The sequence below is a fragment of the Octopus sinensis genome, linkage group LG26 (assembly GCF_006345805.1).
Source record: "Octopus sinensis linkage group LG26, ASM634580v1, whole genome shotgun sequence".
Lineage (NCBI taxonomy): Eukaryota > Metazoa > Mollusca > Cephalopoda > Octopoda > Octopodidae > Octopus > Octopus sinensis.
Window position 1 is genome coordinate 9,442,631 of NC_043022.1, and position 23,116 is coordinate 9,465,746.

Here is a 23,116-nt window from a genome sequence, read left to right on the forward strand (position 1 = left end):
ATCATCATCATCAACACTCAATATAATGACCATCGACAGCAACAATAGCAAAAACACTCACCACCACCACCACCACCAGCTGTTGCAACTGCAGCTCATTCTTCTTCTTATTGTAAACGCCAGTCTAATCTTGATGGCCCATAAGCAAATGATTTACTGTCAATTCGTCTCAATTTCTCTCTAACCGCAAACTCTTGTTTGACAAATGGATAAAGACATTTTCTAAAACAAAACAAAACGAAACAAAACAAAACAAAACAAAACAAACAACATAAATCGCTATTAAATGACAGCAATTCCCCACTTCCACCGTCACCGCCACAATTTGTTTTGCATAAGCTGACCCACGCAATCTTCTCGGCTCCGACTTCACTTCCCCCCCCCCACCTAAGTTTGGTTAACGATAAACATGAACATTCTGACAGTATTAACAGCGGACTGACAGGTACAAAAGCCTATATATATATATATGTGTGTGTATGTGTGTCTGTGTGTGTGTATGTGTGTATTTTTGTGTGTGTTTTTGTGTGTGTCTGTGTTTGTCCCCTCGCCATCACTTGACAACCGATGCTAGTGTGTTTATATACCCCGTAACTTAGCAGTTCAGCAAAGAGACCGACAGAATAAGTACTAGGCTTACAAAGAATAAGTCCTGGGTGTCGATTTCTTCGACTAAAACCATGTATGTATGTCGATCACTGGGAGTGGATGGTACCTACGTAATGAAGCGGTAAGGGCCGATCTCAGGCTGTTGGGCCATGACAATGGACCAAGATGTCTGGCGATATGAGGTTCGTGAGAAGACTCGCCCAAGTCAGCAAAACTGAGTTCTAGAAGCGCTGTGTGTCCCACCCACACATAACAAGAAAACTTCTCACACACCCTACCCCAACAAACCAGTATAGATCTCTACATCTTTTCCTCACATTTCCTCCTTCATGCAATATGCCTACCTCTCACTCCCCAATCCTGTCCTCACGACCCTGTTTTTTTAATCATTGCTATCCGGCAGCCCCCACCTCTATATATCCAGGTTTTCACCACTCACTTTCCCTCTTACTCACTAATCACGCTTCTTCAGCAATATCTTGCCACTTGCCACCATCTATATCTCTCTCTGCCTCTACTCGACCATCCCATTTATATTCTGATCTCCTTCCTCTGTGAGTGTGCCCGGCACTATGCTTCTATCTCTGCCCTGATGTCTCCCACTCTCTCTCTCTCCTTTCCATGCACTCCCCTCAGGTTGGTTAACCATGTATCTCCTTTGTGGCAGCACACATGTTTCTGCTCTCATTCCTGATCTCTCTCTCTCTCTCTCTCTCTCTCTGTCTTTCTCTGGCGGGTAACCTTGTACCTCCTCTACAGCAAGACACCTGTCTTACTATAACCTTTTCTCATCTGACACAAGATCACCTCCTCCAATGGCGCCTCCCCTCTTAAAGGATTTTTATCTTGCAAGTTACTTGGTGACCCTGCCAATGTTGGTGCCACATAAAAAGCACCCAGTCCATCCAGTAAAGTGGTTGGCATTTGGAAGGGCATCCAGCTGTAAAAACCTTGCCAAAACTGATCTCGCCTGTACTTGTGCCAAGTAAAAGTCCACTCTGTTGGATGGTTGGTATTAGGAAGGGCATCCAGCTACCAAAATCCTGTCAAAACAGTCACAAAAGTCTGGTGCAGCCTTCTGTCTGGCCAGCTCCTGTCAAACCGTCCTACCCATGCCAGTGTGGAAGGCAGACGTTAAATAATGATGATGATGATGATATACTGTTCCGATTCACAGGAACAACAAAATATGTATTACATCCAGTAAGAGATAAATACTATTCAGGATTCAAATGCGAGCTACTCAAAGTTTCATACCTCTGAAAATATAAATGTCAGACAAGTTTGTGAGTGTATATAACTAATATATATACACTAGACTTACTACCCAGCCTTGCGCGGTAAAGTATTCACGGAATTGTTTGTCAGTTTGTAGAATGGGAATTCACGGTACTTATGCCTGTATATATATACATATCTAACCTAACTTCTGGACTTATTTAATTGGAGCTGTCCAAACAATAGAAATCAATTTACATAAGTGGAAGCTTCTTAACAGTTTTTATCCTGAAAATCACCTGTTACTTTTGTTTTAAAGTGAAAGAAGGGAGAAAGCGGAAGATGTATAAATATGTATATGAAATGGACGTGTGTGACAGAGAGAGAGAGAGAGAGAGAGAGAGAGAGAGAGAGAGAGAGTGCCACTTACACATACATGAGAACACAAACATTTGCTCACACACACATACACACTCTCTCTCACACACACACACACACATGTACACGTACATACAAAAAGGATGTACTCACATGTATGACAACACATCGCTTCACTCTCACTTTCTCTCTCACTTCCTTTCTTTCTTCCTCTCTCTCTCTTCCCCTCTTCCTCTCTCTCTCTCTCTCTTTCTCTCTTTCACACACACACACGTCCATACATTTTTCACTTTCTCCTCTCTACCACTTCAAAAAAAAGTAAATAAATACCAAATTTTACGGAAATTTACGAACTCTGGATGATGAAATCACATTCAGTTAAAGACTTTTTTAAATGATTAAAATATTGTGTACGTCAAAAAGTCAATGGTTTCTTTTTTTCTTAGAGAGCGAGAAGACAATGTGTGTGTATATGTCACTGATAGCAAACGTGTGTTCGTGTTGATTGAGACGCCATGATATTCATTATGTGTGTGTGTGTATTCTGTATGTGTGTATGTGTGTCGACTTCATGGAAGCCATGTATTTTTTTCATCAAGAAATAGCAAAAACTGTGCTAAATCATTTAAATAAAGGTCCAAATGTCACAAAAATTTGTACTGCACTGCCAAAAGTAAGTATGAAAATAAATCCTTTAAAAAAAGAAAAAGATAAAATATACTATTTCTGAGATATTTCAGTTACACTTAAACGTCCTGAGAGTTTAAGGATTACCAAGATATATATATATACATATATACATACATACATACATATATATATATATTATATATATATATAATATATATATATATTATATATATATATATGTATATAAAACCATATGTGAATCATTGGCGATTTTTCTCTCCGTCCTGAAAAGGAGCTTTGCTCGAAACGTTAAACCATCTTTCTTTCCTTCCCTGAGCGTCTGCTAATACTATACATGTACCACGTCCTCGCGTTGTATATTTTGTGTTTGTTCTTCCTGTTTTTGGGGGGTGCCGGGGTGATTTACTATACATATATATATATATATATATATATATATATATATATATATAGAGAGAGAGAGAGAGAGAGAGAGAGAGAGAGAGAGAGATAGATAGATAGATAGATAGATAGATAGATAGATAGATAGATAGACGCTTGCTTGGTACATAAAAGCACATGCATAGATCATAGCAGACGAGAATTGTCTGTCATGGGCGCCTGAACTCCCACATCACTTTCATGTCACGTGATTTCATTTTATTAGAAATCATCAGGGGGGGGGGCATTTAGTCTCTGCATTTAGACCTCCTTGCCATGATATATAAAATATCAGCATGTATATACATATATATACACAGACATCTAAAGAGTAAAGAGACGTCACCATTTTTGAAAGATGTCTGTATAAATATGGGTGTATAAATATAACTTGTGTGTGTGTGTGTGTGTCTGTGTGTATGTCTATGTGTAACTTTGTGTTTGCTCGTCTCCCACTGCTTGACTAACAGTGTTGGTTTGTTTATGTCTCTGCAACTTAGCAAAACTGAGACAAGCAGAGTAAATACCTATTTCTTTACTACCCACAAGGGGATGAAAGGCAAAGTCGACCTCGGCGGAATTTGAACTCAGAACGTAGCAGCAGACGAAATACCTATTTCTTTATTACCTACAAGGGGCTAAACACAGAAGGGGCAAACAAGGACAGACAAACGGATTATGTCGATTACATCGACTCCAGTGTGTAACTGGTACTTACTTAGTCGACCCCGAAAGGATGAAAGGCAAAGTCAACCTCACCGGAATTTGAACTCAGAACGTAACGGCAGACGAAATACCTATTTGGGATCTTTTCGCTTTGACCGGCTTGTTGACAACGCTCCGGAGAAATAGTTTTCACCTCAATATACGTCATTGATTGGTTGAAATTGCCGAAATGCAAGAAAATAAACAACAAATATCTTACAAACTACAGAATTTTCTCAAGAAAGCCAAGAGAAAAAGATGTTTTATAAAACCATTCTACCAGTATACGAAGTTTAAAATTTTCTTGTTACAAAGAAATTATTAAAAAAAATCTGCCGGTCAAAGCGAAAAGATCCCCTATTTCTTTACTACCCACAAGGGGCTAAACACAGAGAGGACAAACAAGGACAGAGAAACGGATTAAGTCGATTACATCGACCCCAGTGCGTAACTGGTACTTAATTTATCGACCCCGAAAGGATGAAAGGCAAAGTCGACCTCGGCGGAATTTGAACTCAGAACGTAGCGGCAGACGAAATACGGCTATGCATTTCGCCCGGCGTGCTAACGATTCTGCCAGCTCGCCGCCTTTGCAGAGGAAATACCAGACATAAAAATAGGTCCTGGGGTCAAGTTGTTTAAGTAAACTTTTCAAAGTAGTCCTCCAGCACGGTCGCAGTCTAACATTTGAAACAAAATCAAACATAAAAGAGAAGAGTAAGAGAGAGAGAGACAGACAGGCAGGCAGGCAGACCAACAGCAGAAATAGATCGAGCGATAGGGTTGTTGTTTATCTGACAGCTCCAACATTATAGCTCGGAGTGATGGTCACGTGACAGAAGTATTGTTGCCAGCTGAACAAGAGCAATGAGCCATTGATCTCTTAAACTGAAATTTGAGCCATAGGATCAAAAGGAGGAGTGTGTGTGTGTGTGTGTGTGAGCGGAGGGAGTAGGGGATTATGTATGGAACACTCTAATGGTTTCTGCTGTAATATAAATACAATAGAAAACAAATAAAAAAAAAGTACCAAGGTTACACAGAATAAGTCATGCGGTCGATTTGTTTGGCTAAAAGCTGTGCTCCAGTATGGCCACAGTCAAATGACCGAAACAATTATAAGAATAAAAAGAAAGAAAAACTTAGGATCTTTTCGGTTTGACCGGCAGTTTTTTAAAATAATTTCCATGTAACTAAACACTTTTAAACTTCGTATTCTGGTAGAATGTGTTTATAAAACATCTTTTTCTCTTTGGCTTTATTGAGAAAATTCTATAGTTTGTAGGATATTTGTTGTTTATTTTCTTGCATTTCTGCAATTTCAACCAATCAATGACGTCTATTGAGGTGAAAACATTCTGTGCCGTATGAATATGTCCCTCGTTTAAGAAACAGATTGGGTTTATTTACATTTGTGAAGATAAAAAGATACCCTTCCCCCCACCCCTAACCCTAACTAACCCTAACTCTAACCCTAACCCTAAAACAGATTGAAAAGCAATAGATCGATACTAGGGTCATAATTATGGGTGACAATTTCATGACACCGCTAGAAAAAACTGCCGTTCAAACCGAAAAGATCCAAAACTTATCTTATCAGTCTCTTTTGTTGAACCGCTAAGTTATGGGGAATGCAAACATATTATTTACTTAATAAAAAATTATTTTAGATAAAAATAAAAGATTTAAAAATTTATTGTTTTTGTTGGGAAGGTCATTTTAAAAATGTTTTCTTGCCAAATAAGCACACACACCATCCGTTTGTTCTTCACTCGTTTATGGATCTTTTCGGTTTGAACGGCAGTTTTTTCTAGCGGTGTCATATGAAATTGTCACCCATAATTATGACCCTAGTATCGATCTATTGCATTTCAATCTATTTTAGGGTTAGGGTATCTTTTTTTTTCTTCACAAATGTAAATAAACCCAATCTGTTTCTTAAACGAGGGACATATTCATGCAGCACAGAATGTTTTTTACCACAATAGACGTCATTGATTGGTTGAAATTGCAGAAATTGAAGAAAAAAACAACAAATATCTAACAAACTATAGAATTTTCTCAATAAAGCCAAGAGAAAAAGATGTTTTATAAACACATTCTACCAGTATATGAAGTTTAAAATTTTTTAGTTACCTAGAAATTACGTTAAAAACTGCCGGTCAAACCGAAAAGATCCCCGTATATTACTGTTCTTATTCTAACTCATGTCCATTGTCGGGAATTCTTTCGTCACACATCTGTGACCTCGTCAGCGACACCGTCCGTCTTCGTGTGTGCTCTTGCTCTGCTTAGCCCTTTCAAAATTTATAAAATGCATCAAATCCGTGAATAGTTTCTGCGGGGGAGGGGGGTAACAAAAATGTAAAAACAAAAGAAATAAAATGTCGACTTTTACAGTTCTATATTTAAGAGATGAGGAATTATGTACATCCTTTGCGTTTTGACGGATTTTGCCCTCATCTTGTTTGTTGTTAACACAACTTTTCGGTTGATATACCCTCCAGCCTTCATCAGGTGTCCTGGGGGAAATTTCGAACCTGGGTTCTCATTCCTAAGGTATTTTTCGATGTTGTTGTTATTATTATTATGAATAATAATAATAATAATAATAATAATAATAATAATAATAATAATAATAATAATAATGATAATAATAATAATAATAACATCGAAAAATACCTTAGGAATGAGAACCCGAGAACCCAGGTTCGAAATTTCCCCAAGACACCTGATGAAGGCTGGAGGGTATATCAACAGAGATGTGTTAACAACAAACAAGATGAGGACAAATATTTGTCAAATGTAAATAATGTAAATAATATAAATAGGCGTAGGAGTGGCATGTGTGGTAAGTAGCTTGCTTATGAACCACATGGTTCCGGGTTCAGTCCTACTATGTAGCACCTTGGGCAAATGTCTTCTATAGCCTCAGGCCAACCAAAGCCTTGTGGGTGGATTTGGTAGACGGAAACTGAAAAAAGCCCGTCGCTTATATGTGTATATATGTTTGTGTCTGCGTCCTCCAATATCGCTTGACAACCGATGCTGATATGTTTACGTCCCCGTAACTTAGCGGTTCAGCAAAAAGAGACCGATATAATAAGTACTAGGCTTACGAAGAATAAGTCCTGGGGTCGATTTGCTCGACTAAAGGCGGTGCTCCAGCATGGCCACAGTCAAATGACTGAAACAAGTAAAAGAGTAGAAAGTAATGTCAGCTTTTATTTGTTTATTAGATTTAGTACATTTGTTTTGTCACGCTGTTTACCACCACCACCACCACTACCACCACCACCACCACCACTACCATCATAACAATCATCACCCTCCCCCCACCTTCACCACCACCACTGCCAACATCACTGCCACCTCCAACACCACCGTCAACACAACTACGACCTCCTCCTCTTCCTCCTCTATCACCACCACCATTACTAACAGTTCCACCACCACCACTGCCATCGTCATCATAATCACTGTCGTCGCCACCGCCGCCGCCACCAGCAACAACAACAACCAGCAGCACCAGCTCCACCACCACCACCATTGCCACTATTATTGTCACTACCATTTACCTTTTGCATGACGTAAGCAAAGTTCACTCCTTTTTTTTCTTATTGTTATTACTGTGTTACCTTTTTTGTATGACTTAGTCAAAGAATGTAGGACTATACATTCAGGAGGGAGCGAGGTAGAATGTCTTCAAACTGGTTTGAATACTTTTGACACAGATGCAAGCATGGCTGTGTGGTAAGGAGCGTGCTCAGTGACCCAGCAACAAAATTTGCTAAGGAGGTGCAAACCCAGGTCCTAATTTTTTTATGAAAAATGTGGATTTTTCCAATGTTAACAATAAAAAAAATGCAGGTATAATAATAATGAGGATTTTTTCGGTTTGAACGGCAGTTTTTTCAAGCGGTGTCATATGAAATTGTCACCCATAATTATGACCCTAGTATCGATCTATTGCATTTCAATCTGTTTTAGGGTTAGGGGTGGGGGGAAGGGTATATTTTTTTCTTCACAAATGTAAATAAACCCAATTTGTTTCTTAAACGAGGGACATATTCATACGGCACAGAGTGTTTTTTAAACTCAATAGACGTCACTGATTGGTTGAAATTGCAGAAATTGAAGGAAAAAAACAACAAATATCTTACAAACGATAAAATTTTCTCAATAAAGCCAAGAGAAAAAGATGTTTTATAAACACATTCTATCAGTATATGAAGTTAAAATTTTTTAGTTACCTAGAAATTATGTTAAAAACTGCCGTTCAAACCGAAAAGATCCAATAATTTTTATTATTATGAAGGTCGGCTGAAATGTTCATAATCTGAGCAAGACACTCTCAATGGAATGTGACCAAATGAAGTTCATTTTCTAACATAGTTTATCTTACTGTCCACACACTTCCATAAGTAGTTGCAGTGCTGGGATCGCACTGGTGAAGAAGCTTTTCTGTTGATCAAAATGGTCATCAACAACAGATAAGATGTTCTCATCATAGTGATACTGGTGCTCAGCTGAGTGTTTTTCTATGTTGGGAAACAGATGATAACCAGAAGGAACCAAATCACTAACATAGGGAGGATGATCAACCAGTTCAAAACCAGTCACACTCGGCAGCCATTGAAACCAAGGACTTGTGTGCTGAAGCATTGTCTTAATGAAACAAATGACTATGTGTGTGTGTGTGTTGAGAAAAAAGTCGTCAGAATTTTGGAAAAAATCTTTTTATTTCTTCATTATTATTAGCGCCTTCGTTCCTCTCTAGAACTTGTCAAATACAAAAATTGTATTTGACAAGTTCTAGAGAGGAACGAAAGAGCTAATAATAATGAAGAAAAGGATTTTTTCCAAAATTCTGACGACTTTTCTTTTTCTCAATATTCAATTTTGTACATCACACCTAACATTCTATACACACACACACACACCACACACACACACACACACACACCACACACACACACATAATCCGAAATGTATAGTATCTTTTCTACTCTAGGCACAAGGCCCGAAATTTTTGGGGAAGGGACCAGTTGATTAAATCGACACCAGTACACAACTGGTACTTAATTTATCAACCACGAATGGATAAAAGGCAGCGTCGACCTCAGAGGAATTTGAACTCAGAACGTAAGGTCAGATGAAATACCTATTTCTTTACTACACACAAGGGGCTAAACACAGAGAGGACAAACAAGGACAGATAAACGGATTAAGTCGATTACATCGACCCCAGTGCGTAACTGATAATTAATTTATCGACCCTGAAAGGATGAAAGGCCAAGTCGACCGCGGCGGAATTTGAACTCAGAACGTGACTGCAGACGAAATACCGCCAGGCATTTCGCCCGGCGTGCTAACGATTCTGGCAGCTCGCCGCTTTAGGAAATATCAATATCAATTTCAAATTTTGGCTCAAGACCAGCAATTTCAGATTATATTGACCCCAGGGCTCAAATGGTATTTATTTTAACAACCCCGAACGTATGAACGACAAAGTCGACCTCGGTGGAATTTGAACTCAGAATGTAAAGTCGGCCGCCGAAATTTAGAGAGATATGAATATATTCCTGTCACATTGATGCTCTAAATTAGCTCACCGTTTTAGTAAATCTTAACATTGATTTTGAACATTAATCACCTTCACTTTAAAGCATCAGAAGATAAAACAAAGCAAGAAAGCTCTGTTCGGTCGTTTTCTTTCGAGAAAGTAAGATGGAAAACTGGATCATTGGCAACAGCAGAAGTTTATTTCACCATCTGATCTATTTTAAGCTGGTTTTGTTTTCCCACTGACATTTCAATTCTAATAATAACAGCGAACGATTACGGAGGTGTCGACGAAGTCGTACTCTAACCGGTTGCTCGATTTGCTAGAAATAGCAGCCCACAAATCATATCTCATTATCTTAACCCTTTGCCTTCCGAAATATTTTGGCAAAATACTTCGGACAGGCAAATCAGAAAAATGGATATTTTTTTAAATGAAATTTTCTACATAGGCGCAGGAGTGGCTGTGTGGTAAGTAGCTTGCTTATCAACCACATGGTTCCGGGTTCAGTCCCACTGCGTGGCACTTTGGGCAAGTGTCTTCTACTGTAGTCTTGGGCCAACCAAAGCCTTGTGAGTGGATTTGGTAGACGGAAACTGAAAGAAGCCTGTCGTATATATATATATATATATTATATATATATATATATATATATATATATATGTGTGTGTGTGTGTGGTGTGTGTGTGTGTGTGTGTGTGTGTATATGTTTGTGTGTCTGTGTTTGTCCCTCCAACATCACTTGACAACCGATGTTGGTGTGTTTATGTCCCTGTAACTTAGCGGTTCGGCAAAAGAGACCGATAGAATAAGTACTAGGCTAACAAAGAATAAGTCCTGGGATCGATTTGCTCAATCGACAAAGGCGGTGCTCCAGCATGGCCACAGTCAAAATGACTGAAGCAAGTAAAAGAGAGATATGAATATATTCCTGTCACATAGATGCTCTAAATTAGTATAGGAGGTGGTAGGGCACAATGAAATGTTATTAATATAGGGGTTGGTGGGGCACAATGGGGAGTTATTAGTATAATGGGTGGCGGGGCACAACGAGGAATCATTACTGTAATTTTTGGCTTTGTGACAAAATATATTTTTTACAAATGTTCAAAGTCAAGCAAATGACCTTCTCTGAATGCATTAAAAACATTTTAACATAATCAGAACACTATTTCAGAAAATTATCACTGTTCTCTTTGAAGACATTTTTAGCTGGGCAAAAAAAATCAGCTAAGACAAGGTAAATTTGCCTCTTCATTTCTCTAGAATTAAATTTATAAAAAGACTTATACACATCAGTATCCATCGTTACGTATCAGAAAGATAACAAATGCAACAAAAATTTTAAATATCTATTTCTTTACTATCCACAAGGGGCTAAACACAGAGGGGACAAACAAGGACAGACAAACGGATTAAGTCAATTACATCGACCCCAGTGCGTAACTGGTACTTAATTTGTCGACCCCGAAAGGATGAAAGGCAAAGTCGACCTCGGCGGAATTTGAACTCAGAGGCAGATGAAATACCTATTTCTTTACTACCCACAAGGGGCTAAACACAGAGGGGACAAACAAGGACAGACAAACGGATTAAGTCAATTACATCGACCCCAGTGCGTAACTGGTACTTAATTTGTCGACCCCGAAAGGATGAAAGGCAAAGTCGACCTCGGCGGAATTTGAACTCAGAACACATCGGCAGATGAAATACCTATTTCTTTACTACCCACAAGGGGCTAAACACAGAGGGGACAAACAAGAACAGACAAATGGATTAAGTCAATTACATCGACCCCAGTGCGTAACTGGGACTTAATTTATCGACCCCTAAAGGATGAAAAGCAAAGTCGACCTCGGCGGAATTTGAACTCAGAACACAGCGGCAGATGAAATACCTATTTCTTTACTACCCACAAGGGGCTAAACACAGAGGGGACAAACAAGAACAGAAAAATGGATTAAGTCAATTACATCGACCCCAGTGCGTAACTGGTACTTAATTTATCGACCCCGAAAGGATGAAAGGCAAAGTCAACCTTGGTGGAATTTGAACTCAGAACACAGTGGCAGATGAAATACCGCTAAGCATTTCGCCCGACATGCCAATGTTTCTGCCAGCTCGCCGCCTTATAAAAATTTTAAATATCTTGGTCAAATGAAAGAGAGTCAGGGGAAAATGGCACATGAAATGAAACTAATGGAACTCAACTAAATGGAAAAAAAAATGCACATAAAATATTCTCTATAGTAAAGTCAGCTTTTTCAGGATCTGCTAGAGTGGATCCCTTCCCAATATATTTACACATCTCGCAGTTAAAGAGATAACATTTTGAAATTAGTTCTCATTCTATCCCTGCCCCCCACTCTCATCTGGTTACTCATTTTGCCACCTCCATACAGGCTGAAACTAAACAGGAAATTTAAAATAAACTATCTTGCTATCTCCTTCCTAATAATCCTATCTGTCTATTTGTAGTAGCTTTAATAAATTCTGGACTCCATTAAAATATCATATATAATGTATGACACCAGGGAAATATGTTGTGTGTTATCACATGATATACAGGACAGGAAAACAGTGAAAAAAAGAGAGAATGACAAATTAGATAATGTAGTTTTAGCTACAAACTATCTCTGAAAAAAAAAATGGGAAAAAAGATGAGATGATCACAGATGGAACACTTAATCATGTTTTATCCTATCAAAGCTTACATATTTTATTAAAATTCTAGCAGTATAGGCGCAGGAGTGGCAGTGTGGTAAGTAGCTTGCTTACGAACCACGTGGTTCCGGGTTCAGTCCCACTGCGTGGCACCTTGGGTAAGTGTCTTCTACTATAGTCTCGGGCCGACCAAAGCCTTGTGAGTGGATTTGGTAGACGGAAACTAAAAGAAGCCTGTCGTATATATGTATGTGTGTGTGTGTGTATACGTTTGTGTTTGCCCCCCACCATCCCCAACATCGCTTGACAACCGATGCTGGTGTGTTTACATCCCCGTAACTTAGCGGTTCGGCAAAAAGAGACCGATAGAATAAGTACTAGGCTTACAAAGAATAAGACCTGGGGTCGATTTGATCGACTAAAGGCGGTGCTCCAGCATGGCCACAGTCACATGACTGAAACGAGTAAAGAGTAAAGAGTATAGCCTAGCGTTACTCAGGCTTGTTTTCTTTTCGACCCTTTAGAATTGGAATTTTTGAAAAGTAAAAATTTTGCATTATGTACCTCGTTATTCTCTTTAAGTGAACATTTTTCTGGTTGAAATACACCGAAAAATGGTGACACAGCAATAAAAAAATCATAAAAAATAGGGATTTTCATAGAAAAAAAATCACCTTTTTGATGTAAATAATTTTTGATGCTAACATGGTCCGATTTGAATTTGTTCTTCTACAGAATGAAGAGCAAGCCTTCTTCTATCATACTCTCAATTTTGGTCAACTTGTGCAGCAGGGTCTCGGAGGAGATAGTGTTAGTTGAAGGCTACCAAGCCTGCCATACACAGACAACTTCAGCTTTATATGTATAGAGATTTAAAGGCACAAGCGTAGCTGTTTTATAAGAAGTTTGTTTCCCAATTACATGGTTCTGGTTTCAGTCCCACTGTGTGACACTGAGAACAAGTGTCTTCGGATCTTTTCGGTTTGAACTTGAAATTGTCACCCGTAATTATGACCCTAGTATCGATCTATTGCATTTCAAACTGTTTTAGGGTTAGGGTTAGTTAGGGGTGGGGGAAAGGGTACCTTTTTTTCTTCACAAATGTAAATAAACCCAATCTGTTTCTTAAACGAGGGACATATTCATACGGCACAGAATGTTTTTACGTCAATGGACGTCATTGATTGGTTGAAATTGCAGAAATTGAAGAAAAAAACAACAAATATCTTACAAATTATAGAATTTCCTCAATAAAGCCAAGAGAAAAAGATGTTTTATAAACACATTCTACCAGTATATGAAGTTTAAAATTTTTTAATTACCTAGAAATTATGTTAAAAACTGCCGTTCAAACCAAAAGGATCTGTGTCTTCCACTATAATCTCGGGTAGACCAAACCCTTATGAGTGGATGGTTATAGTCTAATGACTAAAAACTAGGAATAGAGAAGAGATAAAAAGGTGTATGTGTGTGTGTGTGTGTATTGCTACTATGGTATCTAAAAATAGACCAGGTAGATGATGAAATAAAATGTCTCCATGACAAAAACCTTGGCACTGTTTTCTATTTATTTCCTTGAATGATTCAGTTCACCAAATCTGTTTATAAACATTACAAGTGCTCTATGAAGGAAGTGACACGTGTTATAGAAAACAAAGCCAGTGGAGGTGGGTGGGCATATATGTGTAGATATGTCATATGCAGTGGTAGCTCATGTATAGGTACTGCAGAATTGCAACAACCCCTATTCCCACTTGATAATATTGATAACATTCAATATAATACTCTTTTACTTGTTTCAGTCATTTGACTGCGGCCATGCTGGAGCACCGCCTTTAGTCGAGGAAATCGCCCCCCCCCACAGGACTTATTCTTTGTAAGCCTAGTACTTATTCTATCGGTCTCTTTTGCCGAACTGCTAAGTTACGGCGATGTAAACACACCAGCATCGGTTGTCAAGCAATGCTAGGGAGACAAACACACACACACATACATATATATATATATATATATATATATAATATATATATATATAATATATATATATACATATATATATATATAATATATATATATATATATATATATAATATATATACATATATACGACGAGCTTCTTTCAGTTTCCGTCTACCAAATCCACTCACAAGGCTTTGGTCGGCCCGAGGCTATAGTAGAAGACACTTGCCCAAGGTGCCACGCAGTGGGACTGAACCCGGAACCATGTGGTTGGTAAGCAAGCTACTTACCACACAACCACTCCTGCACCTATGAGTCCTTTTTTCTTTAAACTTGTAGATTATATAATCCTTAAGTAGCCATTCCCTAGTTAATGAAAAAAATTTTTAAATCATTTTATAGAACTGTACTCTTCACAGTTCCAGCGACACGGTGTTTGGCTGTTGTGTGCATACTTACATATCCAAGATAGGAATCTGCACACTAGGGAGAGAGAGCACTGAGGTTCACAGTGCCGACCCTAGTGTGCTGGTGAAAGTTTGTGTTTATTTTTGACTCTGCTTAAAAACATGTTTGTATTCTTGAATGTGATAAAGTCTAGAATTAGATTGTTATCCTGCTTCCAGCTACAGTGTTGCTGACAGGATCTGAAAAATAAGGCAGATCTTCCTCCTTATTTTGTGATTTAGGGGGGGGATTTTTGAAAAACAATTCTTAAAAAGTGAATTGCGGGATCGATTCCTTCGACTAAACCATTCAAGGCGATGCCCCAGCATGGCCACAGTCTAATGACTGAAACAAGTAAAGTATAAAATATATGTATATGTTTTTACGTATTGAGTTCTTTCTTCCGTTAGTGAAACTATAAATGGTTTCAAATTTTAGCCCAAGACCAGCAGTTTTAGTGAAAATGGGGTTAAGATGATTACAACGACCCCGTTACCTATTTTAACTATACCGAAAGAATGAAAGGCAAAATCGACCTCGGCGGAATTCGAGCTCGGAACACACATATATACACACATTTATAAATAGATTTGTAATGTGTGTGTATGGGAGAGACAACAATGTCGAGGTGTCTTCGTGCGTAAAAAGATTATCACAATAGTGAACATCAATTCAACTTTGCGCAATCAGATTTTAAACAAACCACACACACACTCAGTATGTCTTTCTCACGCACGCACACACACACACACACACACACACGCACGCACACACGCAAGCCCGCAGAATGTCTTTCTCACGCACACACACACACACAGTCACGAGCAACAGCACACACACACACACACACAACCCACTTGTTAAACTAACAAAAGCCGTCTGATGAAATCATGCTATTCGCGCACGTCATTTTTCTATGGAAGCTCGACGGTATCGTAATTAAAACAACTACTTTATTTTTACCTTTCTCGTGTCAATGAGATAAGTGGCGAACCTAACCTTTTCAGTTAGTACCAGGAACAAATTTGCATATGCGCATATGCATAAAGAGCCTACAGAGTGGGGAAGATATGTGCTAAGAAAAACAAAACAAAACAAAACAAACAAATAAATCTTTAATATTTACAAATTCCTTACTGTACGGGCGTTCAAACTAACGTAAATTGAAATGCTATGATATAAAACCAGGTAGTTAGGTTTTAAATATCGCTAAGGAGTGTTGTTGAAGCAACTTTAGGATCTTTTCGGTTTGAAAGGCAGTTTTTAAAAATAATTTCTACGTAACTAAACACTTTAAAACTTCGTATACTGGTAGACTGTGTTTATAAAACATCTTTTTCTCTTGGCTTTATTGAGAAAATTCTATAGTTTGTAAGATATTTGTTGTTGTTTTTTCTTCAATTTCTGCAATTTCAACCAATCACTGACGTCTATTGAGTTAAAAAAACATTCTGTGCCGTATAAATATGTCCCTCGTTTAAGAAACAGATTGGGTTTATTTACATTTGTGAAGAAAAAAAGATACCCTTCCCCCCATCTCTAACCCTAAAACAGATTGAAATGTAATAGATCGATACTAGGGTCATAATTATGGGTGACAATTTCATATGACATCGCTAGAAAAAACTGCTGTTCAAACTGAAAAGATCCCAACTTTATGTTAAAATACTACTCTGCAACCATGTGGTTTCGGTTTTAGTTCCATTGCATGGCACCTTGGGATAAGTGTTTTTTACTATAAGCACTAGGCCAACCAAAGCATATCAGTGGATCTGGCTGACAAAAATTGTGTTGAAGACCAGTGTATATAAATGTGTGTGTGTTTAGTGTTGCCAACATAAAAAATAACAGTTTTATGTTAAATTTCGGCTTTATACGAAACCAAAATGTTGAAGTCCAATTATGTTATTCTCTCTCTTTTTACTCTTTTACTTGTTTCAATCATTTGACTGCGGCCATGCTGGAGCACCGCCTTTAGTCGAGTAAATCGACCCCGGGACTTATTCTTTGTAAGCACAGTACTTATTCTATTGGTCTCTTTTGCCGAACCGCTAAGTGACGGGACGTAAACACACCAGCATCGGTTGTCAAGCAATACTAGGGGGACAAACACAGACACAAACACATATATATATATATATATATACGACAGGCTTCTTTCAGTTTCCGTCTACCAAATCCACTCACAAGGCATTGGTCGGCCCGGGACTATAGCAGAAGACACTTGCCCAAGATGCCACACAGTGGGACTGAACCCGGAACCATGTGGTTGGTTAGCAAGCTACTTACCACACAGCCACTCCTGCGCCTATGGCTAGGCTGTATTTTACAGAAAGTATCAGTCCAAGCATACGGAGCTGCATTTTCTTTATCAGTTTTGATTTGATCCCACTCCTACAGCTGAACAACTGTTCAACTTTAGAATTTGAGTTTGGCAATATATGGAACCAATATATGAAGAACACAAGGCAGTGAGCTGGCAGAAATGTTAGCACACCAGGTGAAATGCTTAGCAGTATTTCATCTGTTTTTACGTTCTGAGTTCAAATTCCACCGAGGTTGACTTTGTCTTTCATCGTTTTGGGGTTGATCTAATTGACTGGCCCCCACCCCCAAAATTGTGTGCCTTGTGCCTAGAGTAGAAAAGAATATTTATAGGTTAATGGTAAATTTTTGCAAATTCTTTAAAAGCATTTCTTCCAGTGGCATCTTTATAATCCAAACCCCACTATGTAACTGGTACTTTATTTATTAACCCTGAAAGGATGTAAGGCAAAGTCGACCTTGGCAGAATTTGAACCCAGAACGTAAAGACAGATGAAATACCTATTTCTTTACTGCCCACAAGGAGCTAAACACAGAGAGGACAAACAAGGACAGACAAACGGATTAAGTCGATTATATTGACCCCTGTGCATAACTGGTACTTATTTAATCAACCCCGAAAGGATGAAAGGCAAAGTTGACCTCGGCAGAATTTGAACTCAGAACATAGCGGCAGACAAAATACGGCTACGCATTTCGCCCGGCGTGCAAACGTTTCTGCCAGCTCGCCGCCTTATTAAAGAAAACAAAAGAAAATTTTAAATGCTATCTTGGCAACATTATGTATGTTCATGTCAGCCCCTCCCACCCATTTGATAACTGGTGTTGATTTGTTTGCGTCCTTGTGACTTAGCAGTTCAACAAACATCACTAAAGTACAAAACTTAAAAAAGACCCATAAGTAATGGGGTCAATTTGTCTGACTTATAAGCCTTCTAGGTGATGGTCCCAGCAGGGCTGCTGTCCAACGACTGAAGCAAGTGAAAGATAGAAAATTAAAAAAACCAACGATTACTGATGGATTAGTAATTAATACTGAAATGGATCAATACCACAAACAGCATTGAACCTGATAGAACTTGTTCTGCTTGTTGTTGTTGTTGTTGTTTTGTTTATTTCATCCTCCATATGTCATAGGTACAGTGAGAAATTCAATTAACAGTTATTGGAATTCAATAAAATGATCCACTGAAATTGCTAACATAGAAGTGAGATAGTCCGGACATGTCTATCAATTAATTGATCACTTTCATTTAAAAACTTATGTCGACATCATCACCACCATCATCATCATCATTTAATATCTACTTTCCATGCTGTCATGGGTTAGGGATTCTCAACCATTTTATATGTATATACCCATTTCTTTACTACCCACAAGGGGCTAAACACAGAGGGGACAAACAAGGACAGACAAATGAATTAAGTCAATTACATCGACCCCAGTGCGTAACTGGTACTTAATTTATCGACCCCGAAAGGATGAAAAATTGAATATATATATATATATATATATATATATATATATATATAATATATATATATATATATATATATAATATAACCTACACACACACACACACACATATATATATATATACCCTACGTGGATACCCCCTCACCACTATCCACACCGCCCTTGCCAGAGCACGGTCCGTGGACCGTGTATCTGCTCTCTCTCCCCGAACCCGCCCTGTAGTCTTCCCGCCTCCCTTTTCCCCTCACTTACCACCCCACGACCCTACGTCTCCAACGCACCATCTTCGAGCTTTCCGTCATCTCCAGTCCGACCCGTCCACTTCACACCTCTTCCCTAACCGACCCCTCCCCTCTTCAAACGAGGCCCACAACCTTCGAGACCTTTTGGTCCATCGCTCCTTCCCTGACCCTACCTCCCAACCCGGCTCGTTCCCCTGCTCCGCCCACGTTGCCGCACTTGCCCACCTCTCCAACACCACCCGCCTCACTAGCACCCACCATCGACCTATCCCATCATCCACTCCTTCACCTGCACCTCCAGCAATATTATCTATTGCATCTCTTGCTCTCTCTGCAATTCCTTGTACATCGGACAAACGGGACGCCGCTTGGCTGACCGGTTCGCGGAAAACCTTCGTGACATCCACCTGCGAATGACACACCGGTCTCACGCCCATTTCCGCTCCACCGGTCACTCCTTGCAACACCTATCTGTGTTCGGTTTGTCCTTACACAGAGGCCATCCGGATTCCCGTTTGCGCGCTGAACAGGAATTAATCTTCTCTCTTCGCTCTTATACACCATTTGGTCTCAACTCTCCCCCCCTACCTCATCTATCCCCCCTCCCCCCTCCATAACCTATCCTTTCTCCCCCGACCCCTACTTCTTCAGTCCTTCATCCTTTCACCCCTACTCCCCTTCCCTTCTTCCCTCTTTCTCCCTCCATCTTCCCCTTCCCTCTGCTCCCTCTCTCCCCTTCCTTATCCACCCCCCATCCTCTCCTCTTCCCATTCTCCTCCCCCTCTTCTTCCCCTCCCCTTTCTCCCCCCTTTCTCCCCCTCCCCTCACTACACCACATGACTTTACACATCACATCACATATGATGTGCCCTACTAATTACACACACCAACTAATACATACTAATACGTACTAATACATACTAGTACATACTAATACTTACACCAACCCTTACATACACACGTCCAGACCCCGCATACGCACTTATAATCTCTCACACACACACACACCTATACATACCAATACGTACTAATACATACTAATACATACACCAAACCATACATAGCACGTTCCAGACCAATCCTAAGCACTAATACTCTATCATACACACACAACACACACACACACCCTTATACATACTAATACATACACCAACCCTATACATACACACATCCAGACCCCTCCCACGCACTTTTAGATGGTCCTCAAACCCGTTTATCAACCCTATTATCTCCCCTTATTCGCTCTCGCGTCTCATGTTTGATCTTTGACCTCTGGCCGAAAGCAGATCGCCATGTTGATTCGTTAGCTACTGCACGCATTTTTTTCTTCCTTCTTCTGTGTTTTTCTCTCTCTGTGTATTTTCGTGAATAGAGCGTAGGCTCGAAAAGTTAAAGACTTGTTTTATTTATATTCTGAGCGCCATACTAATACAATTGGTCGGTTGTTTTCCACCTGCCTTCGTCTTGTGTTTATTTCATAAAGCTTCCCGTTTATAATATATATATATATATACATACATACATGAAACAGAACATATATATATATATATATATATATATATAGATATAATGTATATATATATATATATATAATATATATATATTATATGTATACTATATTATATATAATATATAGATATATATATATATATTATATATATAATATATATATTACCTACATACATACAATAATAATATATATAATATATATATAATATAATTTATATATATATATTATATATATATATAGATAGATAGATATATAGATATATGTATGTATATATATATGTATTGTATATATATATGTATGTATATATTGTAGGTATATATATGTATGTATATATAATATGTATGTATATTTATATATGTATATATATTGTATGTATGTATATATGTATGGTGGTGTGTGTGTATATATATATATGTATGTAGTATGTATATATATATATGTGTGTGTGTATGTATATATATATATATGTATATATATATATATATATATATATATGTATATATATATATTATATATATATATATATATAATGTATGTATATATAAGAGTGTATTGTTTGTAAAATGTATGTATATATAAGAGTGTATTGTTTGTAAAATGTAATGTGTCTGGAATGGGATATCAATACAGAGTGGACTATAATAACTGTTATAAATAATTCGATTATTCCTAGTCTAATATAATATTTCAGAATATAAAAATTCCTTCTTCAGATAGGATGTAATGGAGTCATTGTTATAGTTGGTTTTCTTACTCCATTACTTCCTAGTAATATCTGAAGAAGGAATTTTTATATTCCAGAATATCATATTAGACGATGAATAATTAAATATTTATAAGTTATTATAGCCAACCCTGCATTGTTGTGCCATTCCAGAACGTTACATATATATGTATGTATGTATGTATGTATGTATGATGTATGTATGTATGTATGTATGTATATATATATATATATATATATAGATATATATATAATATTATATATTAATATTATATATATATATATATATTAATGTTTGTGTTATGTTAGTTATATCATCATCATATAATCATTGTGTTGTTTAACATCCGCTTTCCATGCTGGCCTGGGTTGGACGATTTGATTGAGGCCTGGCGAGCCAGAAGGTTGCACCAGACTCCGATCTGATCTGGCAAAGTTTCTACAGATGGATGCTCTTCCTAAAGCCACCCACTCCATGAGTGTAGTGGGTGCTTTTTAGATGCTACCAACACGAGGGCCAGTCAAGTGGTACTGGCATCAACCACACTTGAATGGTGTGTTTTACATGCCACCGGCACGGGAGCCAGTCAGGCGGCACTGGCAATGACCACACTCAAATAGTGCTTTTTATGTGCCACCGGCTTGGGACCAGTCAGCCAGCACTGGTATGAACCAAGCTCAAATGATGCTTTTTACATGCCACCAGCATGGGAGCCAGTCAGGCGGAAATGGCAACAACCACACTTGAATATGCTTTTTGCTAACCACCGGTACAGGACCAGTCAGCCAGCACTAACATCAACCACACTCAAATAGTGCTTTTTACATGTCACCAGCACGGGTGCCAATCAAGGCCTAAAATTTGTAATGAAGGGACTAATCGATTACATCGACTCCAGGGCTTCACTGGTACTTAATGTATTGACCCCAAAAGGATAAAAGACAAAATCAACCTTGACGGAATTTGAACTCAGAACATAGCAACAGGCGAAATGCTGCTAGGCATTTTACCTAGCATGCTAACGATACTGTCATAGACTGGCAGCTGAAACTGGCTGTGGACAAGTGTACCACCATGCATTTTGGGAGAAAAAACCCTGCGTCCACATACTCCCTCCACAACACTGATATCAAGAAATCCTCTTGCGAGCGTGACCTAGGCATCACTGTCAGCAGTGATTTGCGTTGGACAAAGCATATCTCTAAAATTGTCAAGAAGACCGAGGGTGTCTTGGCATCACTCAGCAAGACTTTTGTTAGCTGCTCTCCAGCCATCTATTTAAAACTGTATACAGCTATGGTACGACCACACTTGGAATTCGCATCATCAGTTTGGAACCCCTATCTTGCTCAGAACATTGACCTCCTGGAATCTGTCCAGAGACGTGCAACCAAACGCATACCCTCCATCAGACACCTACCATATTCTGAGCGCCTTGTTTCCCTGGGCATGGATTCACTGAAGCTCCGGCGTCTGGCGACGGACTTGGTGAACACCCACAAAGTTATAAACCACCTCACCAACAACAACACTGAACACCTTTTTGATCTCCATGTGTCTAACAAACGTGGACATGCCTACAAAGTCAGAAAACAAACACGCTTCCATGACTTTCGGAAACATTTTTTCACGCTCAGAGTTGCTGAAGCATGGATAAACTCCCTGCGTCAGTTGTTGACTGCCATGATACTGCATCCTTTAAGGCCCTCATGCTTTCCGAAATCCGCCGAAACTACACCTGATTATATATACACTTTAGATGGTTGTAGTGCACCTGAGCTCTGTACACAATTATTATTATTATTATATTATATATATATAATATATATATATATATAATATATATATAATATATATATATATACATATATATATAATATATTAAATTAGAGATAAAACCACTATTAGGCAAATCAAACAATGAAAAACATAAGCCAATACATAAAATTAATTAATTTATATTTGTTTGAATATATATCAAAAGTATTAAAAGTTTAATATTTTATTATATATATATATATATATATATAATATATTATATATATATATATATATATATTATATATATAATATATATATAATATATATACATATATATATATATATTAAATTAGAGATAAAACCACTATTAGGCAAATCAAACAATGAAAAACATAAGCCAATACATAAAATTAATTTAATTTATATTAGTTTGAATATATATCAAAAGTATTAAAGTTT

General features: G+C 38.1%; 1 protein-coding gene across 1 annotated transcript in view; it reads left to right on the top strand.

Moving 5' to 3' along the window:
- Positions 1 to 317: 317 nt before the first annotated feature.
- Positions 318 to 23,116, top strand: part of LOC115224808 — a 52,406-nt gene continuing 29,607 nt past the window's right edge. The window contains exon 1 of the mRNA XM_036513620.1: positions 318 to 445. The gene's annotated coding sequence lies outside the window, so the exon portion shown is untranslated. The remainder of the gene's footprint in view (positions 446 to 23,116) is intronic.